The following is a 19,214-nucleotide window of genomic DNA, read 5'->3' as shown; positions in this document are numbered from 1 at the left end:
ATGCTTGTTTATTTTTCGAACGGGGAGAAAATATTCAGTCATCAGAGGAATAAAAAAATGTAGCTTTGGAGGATAATACATAACTAGGAAATTTGTAATTTATGCAGGGCTTCTAGAATTGCTAGGGAAGTAAACTCTGGGAAGACGTGATTGCGGAAACTCCCCACAAAGAAGATAATTTTTGTTGATCTTATAAAGTTAGATCGTGGCACTGGGAGTTAAGTACAACCTCGTGAGAATCGTGTTCAATGCCCGGCTTGTGCTGAACTTTCGGATTCCGCTGTCATTTTGAGAAAAAGATTGCGTTGCTAGTTAGGTCCAGTAAACTGTTGCTGGCCCTCGCCAGCACACAAGTTCTTGACTTCGGGCCCCGTCGAGACGGTGACGGTGACGAGAAAAGTGCTGCTGGTCCTCGCCAGCACAGTTATTCTGGGTTCTGTGTCTCTCGAGACTCATGACCTTATTTTACTCTCTCATGGCTCTGGGAGTCTGTAAGCCCCACTCACCCAGTCGGGGTGCTGATATTTTGTTTATATAAGTTAGAAGGGGGGGGGGTTCGCGGAGAGAACACGGTCTCTAATTGGACTCGTAGTTTTCTATGCGGTCTGTTTCGTATCAAAGGAAAACAAGTGGTTAATTCTTCCCAGAACTTCTTTTTACTTCATATACACACATGTGTGTAAACTGTTTTCATTGTGAAATATCGAGTTCACATTGAAGGAGTTACACGTTTTCATCCCTCCCCCCGTCTCTCTGGCCTTCTTAATGCTTGTGAGTATTGCTAGAGCCAGAGATTGCTTGGAATTTATTCGTATTTTGTATTCAAGTACTCAACCGCCCTCGGCCGAAGCTTGTGAAAGCTGTACATTCTCCTCCTTCTCCTTCTCCTCCTTCTACTCCTCCTCCTCTTTCTTCTCCTTCTAGTCCTCCTTCTGCTCCTCCTCCTCCTTTTACTCCTTCTTTTATTCCTCCTTCTCCTTCTTCTCCTTTCCACTGTCCTTCTTCTACCTTGATGATTACGCCTTCTGGCTTGTTCTCGTCGAATTAATTTGGCATTATGGAGCTCATACAGAGTCGGGAGGACTTCTTGGAAGGATGATCAGTCCCAGCTCAATACCTGTACAAGACAACAAAAAACACGGAAAAACAAAGACAAACATCTATGCCTTTAGTGGGATTCGAATCCATGATCCCAGTGTTTGTGCGGTCGGAAACTTTTCATGCCTTAGACTGTACGACCACTATGATCGGCTCTATATATACCAGCTCCAAAAATACGGGCCATTTGAAGAATGGACTCCAAAACACAAAATGGCGACTTTCTCGAAAACGGCTGTAACAGTGCTCGAAAAAATCGAGTAATTTGTGGAGACTGTGTACCTAAATGTCAAGGCACTGTCCGGTTTTTCCGCAAAGTAACGGCACGCTCACTAGTGGCCCGAAACCGAAATGTGAGTTTTCTGGATATCAGGTTTGCCGGTCCGATGGATTACATTGTTTCGGGACTCAACAGCCAACAATTGTCTACCGAAAAAACAATCACTTTCTTCTCTCTAGTAACGCAGTCGGAGTCAATTGCATATTATGAGAAAACATGTGTAAGATCTTTACACCAGTTTTTCTAATATGTTAAGATTATTAATAATAACCAGGTCTATATACTATTCCAAACCGTAATCTCATAAGCTGATGGGAAACTGTGTTTTTCTGGATGACTTTCAGAAATCATTCTATCTATGCTTTATCATTCGCTTTTTGAAAAGAACGCTGGGGCAATGCGTTTGTCTACTTCTCTTTGAATATTGTGTAATGGACAGCCAGACGCTTGTATTTTACTGCTGCGTAATGCGGCATTTATTTGTTTTGGTAATGATGTGATGTACTCAGCCTTGAACGCAAAGTCATTGTTTGATAAAATATGTTATTCGAATGTGTTTCTATTCATTTTACGTGACTTCATAACATTCAGATGTCAGAACACATGGTTGCATGTCTAGTTATAAGAACAGTCACCTCAAGGTTGTAACGAAAGCATTCTTATATTTATAAAGTTTTACAAATTAACAAGCTTATTTTATTTAACCGCAAGCAGGAGTATCCGGTCCGTCCTGGACATGGCTGCCTTCCGCATATGCAGTAATATCAAAACGCACAGTTATGAACACCATAAAACGGAACGATACTAAAATTCAGAAGGTAGAGTACACTCGTACAGTCTTCTCGGACATGATATCTTGTGCGTTAGCAAAAAGGAGTAAAAAATATTGGCTCAGTACGTTACGTGTAGTTTTCACTTAAATTTGGTACAACACGATGCAGTTTAGGGCAAAAGTTATAATTTATGCTTAAATTAGCATCATGCCATGAAGACGTAAGGAAAAGTGAGGCAACGCTAGATGAAAGGGAGTGATCAGCTTCACGTTTCGGTCGCTTTAAATCCGGAAAGTAGTACCCGGTATCAATTATCCCTCTGAAACAATATACGAGTACTTACTATACGTACCACCTGCTTCAACAAAGAAGCATTTTGCATTTTGCCCACAGGTTTCTTGTGATCCGCGAATAAAGAGGGATTTCTTCCGTAAAGAACATTTACTAATTGGCCATTGTTAGGGAGACACTGTCTTTTATTAGGAAGAACTGAATTTTCAAATATTATTTCGATTATTTTTAGGCTTCAATGCGTTAAATTGGAGGCTGCGTAGATCCCGGAAGCAGTTCTAATGCCGTGCATAATAGCAACATTTCTGTCCCTCCCTGCAAGCTAAATCTGGAATGCAACTGTACGCCAGTGAGAACAGGCCCACCACTTCAGTTCACACTTTGGGGCAACAAATGATTTCAAATATCTTGTAGCTTTTAGACCAATGGAACAGTAAAGGGTAGGTGCGTTAAGGGAATACAGCAATACTAAGTTAACACATCAAGAGATGATTCGCTCTTCCGCTTCATAGTGTTTTAAGCCGTGTCTAGATTATCAACAAAATTAATTTATTTAATCCATATATTAAGGTAACTTAATATTTATTGAGAAATAGGAAACATTTGCCAAGAAATATTAAATTTTAAAAAACCATTTAATTAAGGAAACACATTAGAATATTAAAAAAACTAAACTCCCTGGTTTTAGTAGGCAAGCGAATTAACGGCCATGGGGATTCGTTAAGCTGACCACGCGACACCCTTTATCCGCTAAAACTGGCACTAAATTCGCCGACAAGCGGCGGTCGCTCAGTCGGTATTTTAGAATATTACGGAATAAAAATGCATCGAAAGAAATCGCGAACCAACATTGTATATTTCATATTATGTCCGTAAGTATTCAGCTGTATGAAGCTGTATTAAATTAAATAGATATTTTGAGATGGCAAAGGAGAATGGGAAGAATACTGAAACTTCACGGCGAGGAATGGACCTTACTTCATCACTGATGGCGGAATCTGAAAAACAGAGTGAGGAGATGGTGTGTCCATGCAGAACGAACGAAGGAGGAAAAATTACCGAAAAACATATCGCATATTTCGCAACTAAGAAGAAGAAACAGGAGGAGGAGGAAGAAGAGAAGAGAAGAGAAGAGAAGAAGAGGAAGAAGAAGAAGAAGAAGAAGAAGAAGAAGAAGGGGGAGATCCTACATTTAAGTGAAAAAATATATTAATTCAATTTTGGATGTTCGAGGTTTGCAAAATGGCGAATGGTAGCACATTACTTTGAGAACTGAAGACGAAAATTATGCTAATGGATGAACTCAGGAAGAGGACGGGGTGACTCTCTGCTAATATAAGAGTATTCCTGTTCGCTTTCTTTCACTGCCTCTTTATATTGTGTAACTTCGGCTTTTCGAATTGACACAGAATGAGCCCAAACATACGTATACGAAAGAGATAATTCCAAAACCAAACACGTAAAAATATTCTTAGTTATTTGAATATCCTTTACATTTTACTATGAGATTTCTTCACCGTTACACTTCTATTGGTTTTTGGAAAGAGAAGCTGCTCAGTTTAAATAAGTTTATTGTAAATAACCCAGGTATTTACATGGCCTTACATGTTTACTCTGGATGGCTTGACATTTTAAGATCAGTTCACATTACCACAGCCTCTATCTTTAAGGTCAATTAAAATATTACATCTCTATATCTTTCTTGGTCATTTTAGTCTGCGTGAAGTAAATCATTTCCCATACAAATGTTTATGTATGCGTTTCCAATTCGGGCTAAGTGTTCAACCAATTACGCTAGGATAGCACTCGGCAAAATACACTAATCAAAAAGACGCTTGTGATGCCATTAATAATTCCCCACTTCTCTTATTCCTTTTAAGTTCGAATGTTCTCCCTGTGCCTAGATTGTTATATAAACCTGGTCATCATCATCATCATCATCATCATCATCATCATCATTAGCAAAACAGCAATTTCTGAGTCATAGGCTTTCTTAGAAAATTCTGCCAGATTGCATTCAGCTTTCAGTTCTTTCGTGACAAGGTTGTCAGCCTTGCCTCTAACACCCAACCTGGAGGACCGTGTCCCTATACTTACGTCCCCAGGGACAGGCTAACCCAGTTATACCCCCAGGCACTGGGTTCCCTTTCCGTTGCCTTCCATTACTCGTATAGCTACGGTTGAGGTATTCTAACCCGCCTCTACACGGAGAATATAAACATATTGTCGCGTATCGGGCGTATATCGCGACAAATAACATCACGCCGTATTTGATGTAGCGAATTTTATATCACATTCGCACTTACAATCACCCAATTGACAGTTTTACGATTACTGCTATCTGCAGTATCACAATTAGTACACTCCAAATGCCACAATACAACTGACTGGTTGCTGACTAACTCGGCACTAACTCGGAGATAGCTCGAGGACTCACTGACTGACTCAGTACAACTAACTGTGAATAGCCTTCGCTGCTCCTTATGTAGCCTTGATCGGACAATACGGAAAACGGCCACGTAATAGGCACCCTTGTTGCCTGGCGCTGTGTTGCTAGTAACGCTAGCGGTAGTAACCGCTGTTACTACCGTAACAATCCTGTTGCGTCACCGTTACGTTACCGTGCGGAGGAGGGGGAGGGGAGCGCTGACTCACCCTCCGCGTCACTGCTGGTGGGGGGGGTTCTCCTTTGCGCAACATGTCACAATATTATTTTATTTATTTCGAAGAATTACCAAAGCCAGATATTTCTCTTAAGATTACAGCATTCTGGAATGTGACGCCGTATAGATTGGGGTCCATACGCTACATGTTCAGGTTGAATACACTCTTACAACTTGAAGAAGGGGACTGCATTTCACTCCGAAATATCAGTATATATCTACAAAACTACATGACATTCCAAGCTGGAAAAACATGACCTTGATACTCTCCCACGTGAGAAACTCTCACATGAAAGACATTTATTTCAGTTGCCTAACCTTGCTTCATTCAGGTTGAATGGGATCCAGTAATTCCTCTGCTTCTGTCTGATTGGTTTTTACAAGGACCTCAGCTTCTGAACTGGGCCATAAAATAAATCGTATAAAATTTACATGACTATTACTTCAGTCCTATATAAAATTAATGCATAAAATTGAAGCTCATTAATATTTGACATTTCGTATAAATGTAACGTTAATTAAATGAAGAGGTGGATGTAAAGATTATAATTGGCGTCAGGCTTGAGGTATATATAGCATTCATTTCCACGGAAAGTTTCAGAATTAATATATTTGCATTCTTGTCCAAGCACAGACCAAAATGCCTTTCGAAATAGCCCTCATGTCCTTAAACATCGCCTAATTTGTGCTAAGGAATCCACAGAATGCACGAGATCCCCCCCCCCCAATTATACGTAACTGCAACGCATTTACAGCTTATAGTTCCCTTAGTGTGNGGGGAGTCCAGCTGGGTCCACTCGGCACGGCGGCCACTGATTGGCCTATTGTAGCCTGCCCCGGGTGATTATGATGATGGAGAATTTGGTGGAATGAAGATTGGCAAGGGAAACCGAAGTACTCGGAGAAAACCCGCCCCAGGGCCACATTGTCCACCACTAATCCCACTTGACCAGACCCCCCAGGATCGAACCCGGGAAAAGCCCCGGTGGAAAGCCAGCGACTAACCGCTTGGGCTATGGCGTGGACTTAGTAAGTAAGTAAGAATGCAATTAGGTATTTAGTAGAATTCTCAGAATGAACAACCGCTATTTCACAATTTCAGTAATCAGTTGGCCTTCGTAATGGAGACGCGTTTGTTAAACAGGAACTGCAACACCCAAACTGTGGGTTAGACGCAGTTAACCAATATGTGCCTTCGACAGAGTAAGTACCGCAGTATCTATTCTATCTCCCACCTGGTTTTATTCGTGGCAGAGAGGCCGACTACAGATTTTCTTAATTTTCTTTAATCAGTCCAGGCAAATTTAGGGGCACAACCTTCACAGAGGCAACACCCGTCTCCTTCCAGATTCTGCTTCAGCCTCGCGTCTCATTTGACGCTACAAGACTGCGTTTGAAATGACATTCCTAACTATCGTCTAAGCCGGTCACGGTAGCCGAGCGGTCTAAGGCATGTACTGTGTTCGCTCGCTTGGAAACCGGGATCGTGGGTTCGAATTCCACTCAGGGCATGGATGTTTAGTTTGTGTGTGTGCGTTTTCTGTGTTTGTGTACAGGTAGAGGCCTTGCGACGAGCTGATCACCCGCCCAAGGGGTCCTACCGAATGTGTAAGATCTAGAAAAGCCGAAGTGAACGGAGAAGTTCATGGAGGTAGGCCTAGGCCCACTGGGGCTGTAGTGCCAAGGGGGAAAAGAAAATTATCGTTTAATGTCATTAATTGTGTTTAAAGAACTAGTCGTGCCGTATCTAGAGGTCATCTCTCCCATCCCGACGGTGTGCAGTACCAGTTGCAGAGTAACACTCGTAGCCCAATGTAAGCCCACAGACGTCGCCGTGCTGCCTCAATATTCAAGGTCGCATAGTTCGTTCCTCGGAAACGTCGGTGCATTTCTACCGGATTACAAGGCGTTACATCCCAGAAGGTCGCATTCTCCGTAGCCTCCTGTAGAACCCGGGCCGCCGCGGTGAGAAGCCATCCTTGCGTCCTACATGTCCCGTCCATTTATTCCTTATTTATGTAACTACCAAACATTATTATATTTTTATAACAATACAATACATATACCAAAAATTACAAATTTCATCTGACTTCGTGTCAATGCAACGGAATATTATTAATTTTATTCCGGTAGGATCGTTTATCATACCACTGCTATCTCACGGCTGGAAAGTAAATCGAGTAGTTTATGGTGCACCTACTAGGTGGCAGCACTTCAAAGAGGTCGCTAAGCGCACCTTGTGGGAGGCCTGCCTCTATTGGCAATCAAAGTAAACAACAGAGAAAATAAAACGGTTGTACGTTGCAGATGAGATTATGAATATTGCAGGAGTAAACGTCGGGACTCTTCAGATCAGTCCCGAAACACAAAATGACGATTCTCTTGAAAACGGCCGTTACGATTTTAATTATATTGATGTAAATTATGGAGATCATCTCTCTAAATAAAACGACCTAAGTGGTGTCTTGCCGATCGCAGTGGCCCTGCAGTCTAAGGCATAAACTGTCTTCGCTCTCTCGAACGCTGGGATCGCGGATTCAAATCTCACTTGAGGCACGGATGTCTGTGTGCGTTTATTCGGTGTCTGTGTTGTTCTGTGTTTAGGTAGCGGCATTGCGACGGCCTGATCCCCGTCCAAGGAGTCCTACCGACTGTGTATAGGATTAAGAAACTGAAAAAGCAGCAAAGGCCCAGTAAAGGGCTGTAGAGCCATACATAGATAGATATGTGATAGGTTTCTTAATGAAAATAACTGTGCCCGCACTAATAATCCAAATGCGAAACGTCGATTTTGTGGTAAACGGATTTACCGGTCATTGGTATAGGGTATTCCTCAATCAACAATGGTCCGCCAAGCAACAATTGATTCCGTTTAGAAGACAACGCATTTAAGGTCAATCGTATATGAGAAAATGTGAACAATATATGTGCAGCGATATTTTTATTAGATTACTTACCTTATTTTCAAAAAAACAAAGATTTTTATGAGATCACATTGTTGTCTGGTTGTGTATTCTCTGGATCCCCTATCAATCTTGTTTATAGGAGGCTTATGCGATCATCTTACTGTCTGTGTGTTCTTAATCATCAATTGCTTCACTTTTGTTCATAAAAGATGCCACCGACATATTTGACAATCCCCTGTGTAATGAACACATTTCATTCGTCAAGAAACAATTGCGGCGTTCTGAAGTGAGTGTCTTGCTGTTACCTTCAGGTATGCTCTCAAGCTACAGTAGGTGGCAATGGGAAATTGTAAATTCTACGGAAGTAAGTGCATTCCTACGAACTCCTTGCGGTAGATATTACTTTGAGGGACAAATCTGTGTCGTCACAGGTCCAATTAACAGCAAGTTGGTTTTAAGGTGGCTCAAGGTCAGATACTTAGTTTATTACCCAAAGTAAATAACTGACTGTACCACACGTGGTCAGTTTGGGCAGATTGTAGCTTCTCGCGTGATCTAGAAAATACCTCTCGAAGAGAGTCCCATTCTGGGGATTTATAACCATGTAATCTGGTAAAAGCTTACTGGTATTTCGGAAGAACCTCTGCAGGGTAGAAGATAGAGGCAAATTTCTCTGAAACCTTAACCACCCAGAAGAACCACGGTTTCATAATAAGAACTTAAACAACATATAACAACTTAAATCTTACCAGATACCGTCTTGTTTATTCTTAAAATACGTGTAAACAGACATTTCCCTGAACAATGCTTACCTGTCGGTCTTTGGAAACACATATTTTGTGTTCCGTAGGGACTTAACTTTCAAAATTTCCATGAACTTCATATTTCAGGGGAATTCGATCAAAGTTTAGCATTGTTTTCCACAGGCCTGAAGCAAATGCTGAAACAGTACAGATTCCACTGTGCACAGCATGCTCCATATGTATCCCCTATTGTTAGGATCAACATTTTCCCCTAATACAACCATACTAACGTGAAATAAAAATTTCACTCCAGTGTAGTCCTGCCAATTCACTCACTCATGGGGTCAAGCCCTCCTTGAGAAGCCACCAATTGTGCAGCTACTCAAGAATTTCTCAGCATTTTCTGGAATCCGAAGGTTCATTACCGTGTTCACAAGAGCCCTCCACCGGTCCCTATCCTGAGCCAGATTGATCCAGTCCATACCACACCATCAGACCTCTCTGTTTCATTTTAATATTGTCCACCCACTTATGTCTTGATGTTCCTAGTGGTCTCTTTCCTTCTGGCTTTCCTACCAATATCCTTCATGAATTCCTCTTCTCCTTTATTCAAGCTACATGCCCTGTCCATCTCATCCTCCTTCACTTCATCATTCTAATTATACTTGGAGAAGAGTACAAGTTATGAAGCTCCTCGTTATGCAGTTTTCTCCAACCTCCCGTCACTTCGTCTGTCTTCGGTCCAAATATTCTCCTCAGCAATTTCTTTATTAAGACCGTCACAACACAACTATATCAAGGTCAGTGCCAAGATTTGCTCTGCTACATGTTTCGGCTATTAAAAGATATTATCAGGAAAATACATGGCTAAAATATACCCCAGAATATACGTTCTATTCGGTACCTTTCTCTATGAACTGAGGAAAAATAATGAGAAATCTCATTGAGGTAACTGGTGTCTCGGCTGAAATCCGAACCTGGCACCTCCCGAAGAAAAGCCATGAGCATCCCGAACAGAAGTCGTGAGCTTTAGAGTTAACTTACTCGGTAATTTGACGCGACGGTCTGTATATATGTTCCAAATTTGCAGTCTCCATTTTCATTAAGAAGGAAAGTTAGTGCCTATCTACCAAACTATACGGCCTCACATCCCAGAAGACCATACTCATAACACTGACCGCCGTAAGAATCTCAAGTCTCGTTGGAGGAAAGATTTGGGCAGTAAACGCTGTAACTAGAAATGTAAAGGTAGTTCAATAGAATTGAATGACATGCAAGTTCCTAGCAATTTGCTTTCCACCCTGTACCTCGAGAACGCTAACGGTTCCTTGTATTTTTTCCCTTCACCTCCTCTCGATACATTGTGTCCCGCAATTGGTCGAGTGGACCAGTTAGAACACTCTAAGTGCGAGTAAGTTTAGTGGGCTGATTAATGCGCATGAGGAGCAACTGCAGTTAGGTTTTCATGAAATTAAGTTCTGGAGCTTTTGTGGACAGAACACGGATAGCAATTTTATGTTGAAAATTGAGTTTCTTCAGTGAAAGGAAAGATCCGGAATTTATACGCTGTTAATTATGGTGTACTTCAACTTTTCACAAGCTTGGTTTTATATTAAAAGAATATTTATTAAATATAAAGGCATCACCTATATTTCTATCAAAGTAACATTTATTATATCACCCTCGTTTTTAAGAATTTATTTTCTTCCACAAATCACTTGAAGGTAGTTAATATGTAATGGGTATTTGCCACATCAGTGGGGAACGGATCTGAATTTCCTGGAGTAAAAATGCTCAAGTGATATCCTGTAGAAATGATGAGATTTAATGATTGAAGGTCACCGCATATCTTCGCCAGATTTACAGCATCGGAAATTAAGGTACTAGAGAAACGCTTATGTGAGGTCAGAGCCTTTTGAGAGAAAATAAGATAAAAGAAAAGCGGACAGACATTCGCACTCGTAACTACTCAAGGTATTTTAAACTAATTTTCCAGAAAATATTTTTCCAGTTACTTTCATTTCGCGTGGTATTAAGATCTTTATGAACTTTGTTCAGGAGTGTTGAAAAATATATATATTTTATAAACCAAAATTGATGTCTTCAGAACAACTCATTTGAATTTTGGAAGAATTTGTTTTGAATTGTATTGCATACAGCCGCTCCAAAATCTTGCCTGCTGCGAAATCCTTAATATGAAATTGCATGTTTTAGAAAATCAATAGAGAACATACCCAGATTTGAGGTTTCAAATTAAAATGAAACTGAATAAATTATCTCTGAGGTTGTGTGAAAGGAAAGGAGTAAATCCCTTGCGGATAATTGCCCCATGTTTCAGAAATTTGCTCCACATCGAGCTCAGATACTGAGTAATTGCCTGCTTCCACCGGCAGGTACGGGCGATAAACTTAACGACAGCGGCTGCCTTATAAAGGAAGAATAAAATACGCTATTTCGTATTGCTTCAACCCTCACCGATCTCTGTTGTGAAAACTAGAACTCCGTGGCTTTAGTCCGCAAGCGAACTATACCATCCTAGCGACCGCCGCTTGTCGGCGAAGTTAATGCCAACTTTAGCGGATAGAGAATGTCGCGTAGTCAGGGAAAAGAATCCCCACGGCCGTTAAATTTGGTTTTCTGGGCAGGAGCCGCTGCTTTTCCATTCAAGTAGCTCCTCACTTACGCTCACAAGGTTGAATGGAGCCCGTTCCAGACCCACTACTTCTCAGAAAATCTAGTAGCGTCGGAAATCGAACCCCTGACCTCAGGATCTGTAGCCAGGAACTCTGACCGCTAGACTACAGAGGCGATCTGTAAAAACTAGAGCCTATGTATAGCCTATGCCTAGTACGCATTGACATTTACGTCAAAATAAAAGAGAATAGATATCCTTCGTATGTTGTAAATAAATGGGAGCAGGATAGCTTAGTCGATATAGCGACTGTCGAAGGGCTGGACGATTGAAGATTCTGAGTTCGAGTTCCGATAGGGTCAAAAAAATTTTTCTCCAAGTCGTCCACACCGGCTCTGGGGTCCACCCAGTCTCATATACGATGGATACTTGTAGCTCTCTCCCAAGGGGGATAAAACAGCCGGGGCGTGAAGCTGATAGCTCACCTCCAACTAGTGTCAAAGTCAAGGAAATATGGATCTATACATGCAATCCCCCATACGCCTACATGATGTAGTGCTTAATTAGTTAAGCACAGGGACAACTTTACCTTTTACTTTATGTATAAATAAATATAGAATTATGTAACTAACAACAAATTCTCTAAATAGATATATTACTGCGACTGCTTCATTGCTCTTGTCACCTCAACCTAATGACTAACACTTTCTCAAAAGGGGTTTACTCCATTCTGCTATTATTATGTATGGTAGTAAAGTCAAACCAAATTAAGCACTGCAGTAGAAATTTTGGTGTGATTGAAATTCTTATTCTTGATATTCCTTTTAACTACGTGAGTAAATTTTTCTTCTTCTTCTTCTTTAGGCGGATCAGGCTCACTGGTCTGTTTCCATATTGAATTAATCTGNCTATTGTACCAGCCCCAGATGATAGGTGAGGGTGATTGTGGAGCAATTGGTGGAATGAAGATTGGCAGGGGAAACCGAAGTACTTGGAGAAAACCTGCCCCAGCGCCACTTTGTCCACCACAAATCCCACTTGACCAGACACCGGGATTGAACCCGGCCCACCGCGGTGGGAAGCCAGAGACTAACCGCTTGAGGTATGGCACGGCCCAGATATATATCCATACTTCGACTACAATTCGAAGCCTCCTTCCCAGTTTTCGAGCGGGCAAGTTAACTGTGACAGCGGGATAAGTGTGATCGGCCACGGGTAAACTCTGATTCTTTAATTCTATTGCTATTCCTCATTTAGAGCTTGGAATGTAACCACATCCTGCTGAACGGCGAGGCTTTGTGAATATTATAGTGTAAAAAAGCAAATTAACTGAGCATCACGATATGAAAACGTATAGGGGAGGGAATGCATGGCTTCAAGAGTTTGTAACCTCAGCACTAAGTAAGGGAAATAATAAGTTTCAAGCCACGGCCGCTTTGCCCTTGGGAAGAAACCCCTGCATCCACTGAACAAGAAAGTGGGTGGGTTGCAGATCTGAAATGGACAGGGGAGAAGAGACAAAGTATTTTGTCTTTGCCGAGAATCGATCCGCCGTTTAATCGGTTGTCCTTTCCGTAGCCTAGTCACTTTACTGACTGAGCGTTCCATAAAAGTTCTTAGATGTTAATAACTGAGATAAACTGAAACTTAAACGTCTGTTGGACGGACACTCATTTCCTGAGAAATGTAGATGTTCCCACGCGTTACAATAAATACAATACTGTTATTGTTCTTGCAGAATAGTAACTTGTAGTTCAAAGAGCTTTTCGATTGCATAATGTTTGCGGTATGTGACTTGTTCTTCCTGAACACTTTGTGTGTAGCTGAAGGCCTACAGAACACGTTCACTTGTATCGAACTTGTAGAAAATGTGAAAATCATGAAACGACCTTATCGTAAGGCAATAAAACAATGAGTTATGATACACCACACCTTGAACGGGAAGAACACGCAAGGGATTCTGTTTCCCAGTTTTGCTACTGCAGCCTGGGGCCACGTGCCCCACTTTCATTGCATATTTTAATCCTTCAGCAGTTCAATGGCCTTCTCTTGCTTTTTGTCGGCTGTAATTTCTTTAAGCACCAATTTTGTTTACTGAGACATACTGGCACACAGTGACCTTAAATTAAATCAAGGATTTCACGCAAAAGCGATACAACTATACCCTGCATGAAACTTGCTTCCACAGTTACAAAAAATAAAATCTTCTCGGGCGACAAATCGCGTCCATTTGGAAGAAGAAGCGCAACATTTCGGAGACATTTCGGACTGATGTGACTAGTTGCTCGAAAAGTCTTAGGAAACATAACATTTGTCTCTGGAAACAGCATTCGAAGGATATTGGGGGTAAAGACAGAAGGTAAGAGACCACTGGAAAGACCAAGGCGTAGGTGGGTGAACAATAATAAAATGGATCTTAGAGAGACACGATTGGATGGTAGGGATTAGATTGCTCTAGCTCAGGATAGGAACCAGTGAAGGGCTCTTGTGAACACGGTAATGAACTTTCGAGTTCCATAAAATGCGAAAATTCTTAAGTAGCTGAAGAATTGGCGTTTCCTAAAGAAGGGCTCAGCTCCATGAGTGAGTAAGTAACCTCGACCGCGCCATAGCTCGAGCGGCTAGTCGCTGGCTTCCCACCGCGGCGGCCCGGGTTTGGTCAAGTGGGATTTGTGGTGTACAAAGTGGCGCTGGGGCAGGTTTTCTCCGAGTACTTCGGTTTCCCCTGCCAATCTTCATTCCACCAATTGCTCCACAATCACCCTCATCTGTGATCTGGGGCTGTTACAATACGCCAGAAGTGGCCGCAGTACAAGGGACTTAGTCCCAGCCCAGTGGCAATAAAAAGAAAGTAAGTAACCTAATTTTATCTTCCAATTTCCTTCTTTGTCTTCCAAGTAATCGATTTCGTAAAAATTTCATCATAGAGAGGTGTATTATTTCTTGTTTCCAACATCCTAGCTACGCACCTAGACCATCCTAGTGTCCTAAATGTCACTACTGCAGCGGCACTAGGTGATGCATGTAAACCTAAAGTTCCTCGTTATGTAATATACTGCAGCTCTCATGTAACTAAGACCCTCTTAGAACCAGAGGTTTTCCTGAGCACATTTCTAATTATTCAAAAAGGAGACGGAATGCCGAGGAAAACATATAAACCTGTGAGTATAAGGTTTCTGAATTAATACTTACATACAGCAATTGTTATCTCTGAACGAATATAATTTCTTTTCTATCTAACCGCGAATCTCTTTCCTATTTCTTATTATATTCTCAGAAATTTAGGCAAAAGGCGTTTACTTCTTGACAAACTAAAGAATGAAAGCATCATGAATGAAACATGGTTACCGCCAGTCACAAAATTAATGTCATGTTACAGGAAACGATAAGCTGAAGACATGGACAGAATGCAAGAACTCCAAAACAAACTTTTTAATACAGGCTGAGAGGGAGAAGAGATGTTGGGCGACCAAGAAAACAAGGGATACTCGTCTTATGAAGTCGAACCAGGGCATTCGCCTAATTCGTGGAGAACAAAAGTACACTAAGATTTGATATTGTTTCGAAGCTATTCATTCCCTATAGTTTTATTATATTTTATAGATATTATGTTTCCTTGAGATGCGAAAATATTTATTTTTATCTATTCTTGCTTGTGAGCCACATTCTTTGCAGGTCTGAAGGAGAATTTCAACGTTACTTACGTCTTAAAGGGACCAGATCTACTTCATAAACATATAAATCAGTGATGAATGAAGACCTCGTATAATTTTCACGGAACTACGTTCACTTAAACTAAAAGAACTTGATTCGTGTTAACCTTTGCACCACTACATAGACACAGTTTATTCAAATAATGTCTATATATTTTATAAAAGAAAACAATTGTCAAATTAAAAACTCTTAAGCTCTTTTCCTACTTTTGAAACAGAGTACAGAGGCCTTACATATTAGAGGTGAGTTTAGGAAAATGATTGTCTACCAGTTACAGTGGTTGATTTCGAACTCCAGCGTGGGTTTGTCAAGATTCCTACCCACATTCTACAGGGTGATTTTCCCCTGAAGCAAAGCGACAAGAAATTGAAGCTGGCCAATCCTACGAAATTATTGCAAATGTTATAATTACGTGGAACATTATGACGCCCTCTCTCATGCGCCTTCTTTTCAGGCGCTGAGGCAAGTTCACCTTTACAGTAGAAGTTACTGAAAAGCGCAGGTTGAATATGCCGAATGAGTCTAAGAGAGAAATGACACGAAATGGAGAAGTGCTTTACAGTCCATATTCTTGTCGTGTTAATTCTGTGGCATATTTGCACAAGGCAAGAACTGCGAAGCCAGCAGAGGCAGCCGTTTCTAGGGAACGGCTCTGAAGAATGCCAGTTGTTAGGCAACAGCTTCGTAACATGCTACAATGGAGTAACTGGGAAGCAGTGTTCTCTGCGCGGTCAGTGCCAAGGTTAAGTAAGGAGTCAATTGTGCGTTGTGAGTTATACGGATGTTTGACACCAAGGCAGACTGGCTGACTGACCGTCTGTCGTAACATAACTTTGACTTTGACTTTAATTTTGTGAGTTATTCGCCGTCTTTATTCGAAACAACCTTGTCCAGTAATATAAGAAATAATTTTTGTCTTCTTTATTTCACGAGGGAGATCTACGAATCTGTTCGGGTTTTCCATTTCTGCCCTGGTCTCAAATGGGTCATTTAATCTTAATTATAATTATAATTTTTTAACAGTCTCGTCCACTCCTTGTAAGGATACATTTCGCTACAGAATATAACGAATAGAATACTGTCCTGCAGTAACATTCTGCACCATAATTTGTGTCAATTTTTTCATTTCCATCGAAACGAATCGTAAACAAAATGACGTGAGGGTGTGACTGGATTCAGCTGGCATAGGACTGTGTCCAGTGGCAGATCCTCTGAAAACTGGAACATACTTTGAAGTTCCAAGAAATTCAGGGAATACTTTTACAGTTGAGAGATTATTTCTTCTTAACAGAAGCTCTGTTCCATGGAATGTTTCGAAATCTTTTCTAGTTTTTGTGGAACAAAAGGAACCATCCTGAGATTCCCAAGAAAAACAAAAAGTTCTGGGAAGGAGTAATAGCCTTCTCTCCTTTGATACGACATGGACCGCATAGAAAACGTCGTGTCCAACAGTTCTATTGTCGCAGGTGTATTTTTCCCTGCGAGAACCTAGCAACCAAGCAATTGCGTAGGGACGATAAGGAGATCAACATAAAGACACACAGACACCGACGTGATATAATAAGCCTAATTTTTTTCAATATATATATCCGTTACCTAGCAACGATAGGGGAAATATACATGCAGATACACAGGCAGCGAGGTGATCTCATAAGCCTATTTTTATTTTTTTCAAAAGGGGAAATTAGGCTAAAAATACTGTGAAATTAACACCAAACTCACTTCAGAAGAAATAGTCTAAAATCCCCCCTTTTGAAAAACTGCAAAATGGAATAGCTTGTTTCTAAATTAGTGTATTACATTTTGAAACAAAAAAAAAAAGTAAAAATCAAGTCTTGGACTTCTCTCGAGAGCCGATAATTTCGGATATAGCACTCACGGCAATTAAGATATAGCTGCCAGATACTGATTCTGACAGTTGCGTGACCTTCAGACTTATAGTTATTACCTTGAACTCTTCTCATTTACCCTAACAGAAGCCAAACCAAATTTAAAATATCGCCTGATACTTGTATGTAATGGTGCCACTAAAGAGCCGAATAAAGGCGCAGTATTACAACATAAAACTGAAGCGTATCTTAAAGTGATTTGGCTTGCCTTCTCTTGGTTCAGCGGAAGGCTTAAAGCTTTCCCTTTATCATGACTACTCCCAAAGCACAAGGCATTCCACATCATGTATGCTAAATATATTCTTTAAAATGATTGGCATTTATAAACACGGCAATGAAAGTTCGGTTTCCAAAAAAAAAGGCGTGAATTATCTTGACCAGGCTAACAACTGTCGAGTGAAGACAATAAAGTATGTTAGGTGGGTCCCTGTCACCACATGGCGCGTCCTCACGTTGCGGATGGAGGAGACGCCCTCTAGGTATGGAGGGTAGCTGTGAATATATAGAATAAGCAGTCGCGGACAGTCGATAAGGGGCGGTGCTCCAGACTGGGGGTTGGGCGTGGGGCTAACGACTCCTCACAGTAAAAAATAAGTATGTTACGAAAATGAACACAATGTCTCGGACCTGGACGGATTCCTTGGATAAACGACCTAAGCTAAAGAAAATGGGAAGCGAGATGACCTGATAGGAGGCTGGAGAAAACTACACAATGAGGAGCTTCATAACTGTACTCTTTGCCAAGTATAATTACAATGATAAAGTCAAGGAGTATGAGGTAGGCAGGGCATGTAACACGAATGGGAGAGACGAGGAATGCGTATAGGATATTGGTGGGAAAGCCAGAAGGAAAGAAACCACTGGGAAGACAAAGGTGTAGGTGGGTGGACAATATTAGAATGGATCTTAGAGAGATAGGATGGGATGGTATGGATTGGATAGATATGGCTCAGGGTAGGGACTAGTGGATGGCTCTTGTGAACACGATAATGAAACTTCGGGTTCCATCTTATATTATATTTAACAACATTTTCGTAAATTCATATTATACAACGTCGAATGATGGTAATATTATCACGTGTCTGAATGACTATGGACGGGTTTTGATTGGTGACTCGATTTGATGACAAGTTACAGATGGTAATTACAAGTAAATACAACGCTGTCGCTATTTCATCGCACGCGTCTTCGTACTACAGTACATACTATGTTTTCTAGTTTGTTTTTAATAGCCGTTTCCTGATAACGGACCCTAACAGTATGATCTGCTTACATCCTTATTGGCTGGTGAATGTCCCAAGCTGACTCAATGCTCCAACTGTCGACCTTCATAGTCAGAGTCAGAGTTACTTTACGACTGACGGTTTTCCGCCAATCAGTTCGTCTTGGCGTCAAGTCCTTTGAGACTCACCACTATCAATTATTTTTTCAACTTAATACTTGCTTCCATTGTCCTTATGTAACACCCTGTCTGACGAGAGGACGGGTCAGTCGTTTACAATTGTTGCTGGTCCTCGCCAGAGCAGTTATTCTCAGGTCCGAGTCCCGCGGGACTCATGGCCACATTTTACTGTCTCATATTCGAGACCCCCCCATCCTGGAGGGCCAGGTCCTCGTGTTTCTATTCTCCAGAAAGAGGGGGGCCCAGTTATACAACCAGGCACTGAGTTCTCTTTTCGTCGCGTCGTACAACTCGCAGGGCTGCGGTGCAGTTATTCGACGCAGCCTCCACACGGGCCAACTTTCGACTCTCAACAAACTGCCCAGGTTATAACATCTCGGCACGGACAGTGTAGGAAACACCTCTCCTCCTTTTTGTAGTTCAATAGTTGCCGTGAGAATATGTTCACTTGTTAAGCTGTTACTCAGTATCGACAGCTATATATTTGCGTATTCCGTGAACGTTACCTAGCAGCGAGCGTTTTTTAGACTTATTACTTAACAACAGGTCTACGTGCTACAGCACAATGAATTTTAAAGAATATGGAAGGAAGCGGTCGTGCCTGATTTGAGCTACTGTCACAACATTTTACTGAAGGGGCTGGGGAAGACCACGAAAATTATCAATCAGGTTAGCCAATCTCGGTGTCAGTATCTGAACACATGCCCTGCCAAATATGAAGCAGAAGCGCTATCTACCAACCACGATTTTTGTTCCCGACGTATAAAATGCATGGATCTACCTATTAATTGATGTTTGGTTTGTTCAACGACGCTCTCAGGAG

General features: G+C 41.3%; 1 long non-coding RNA gene across 1 annotated transcript in view; it reads right to left on the bottom strand.

Annotated features, from left to right (window-relative positions):
* The window catches only part of LOC111875738, a 164,123-nt gene that overhangs the window by 1,248 nt on the left and 143,661 nt on the right, over window positions 1-19,214 (bottom strand). The window lies entirely within an intron of this gene.

This window comes from Cryptotermes secundus, unplaced genomic scaffold, assembly GCF_002891405.2.
Source record: "Cryptotermes secundus unplaced genomic scaffold, Csec_1.0 scaffold603, whole genome shotgun sequence".
In the NCBI taxonomy this organism is placed as follows: domain Eukaryota; kingdom Metazoa; phylum Arthropoda; class Insecta; order Blattodea; family Kalotermitidae; genus Cryptotermes; species Cryptotermes secundus.
The sequence above is the reverse complement of the archived record's forward strand: the minus strand, read 5'-3'. Positions and strand labels throughout refer to the sequence as shown.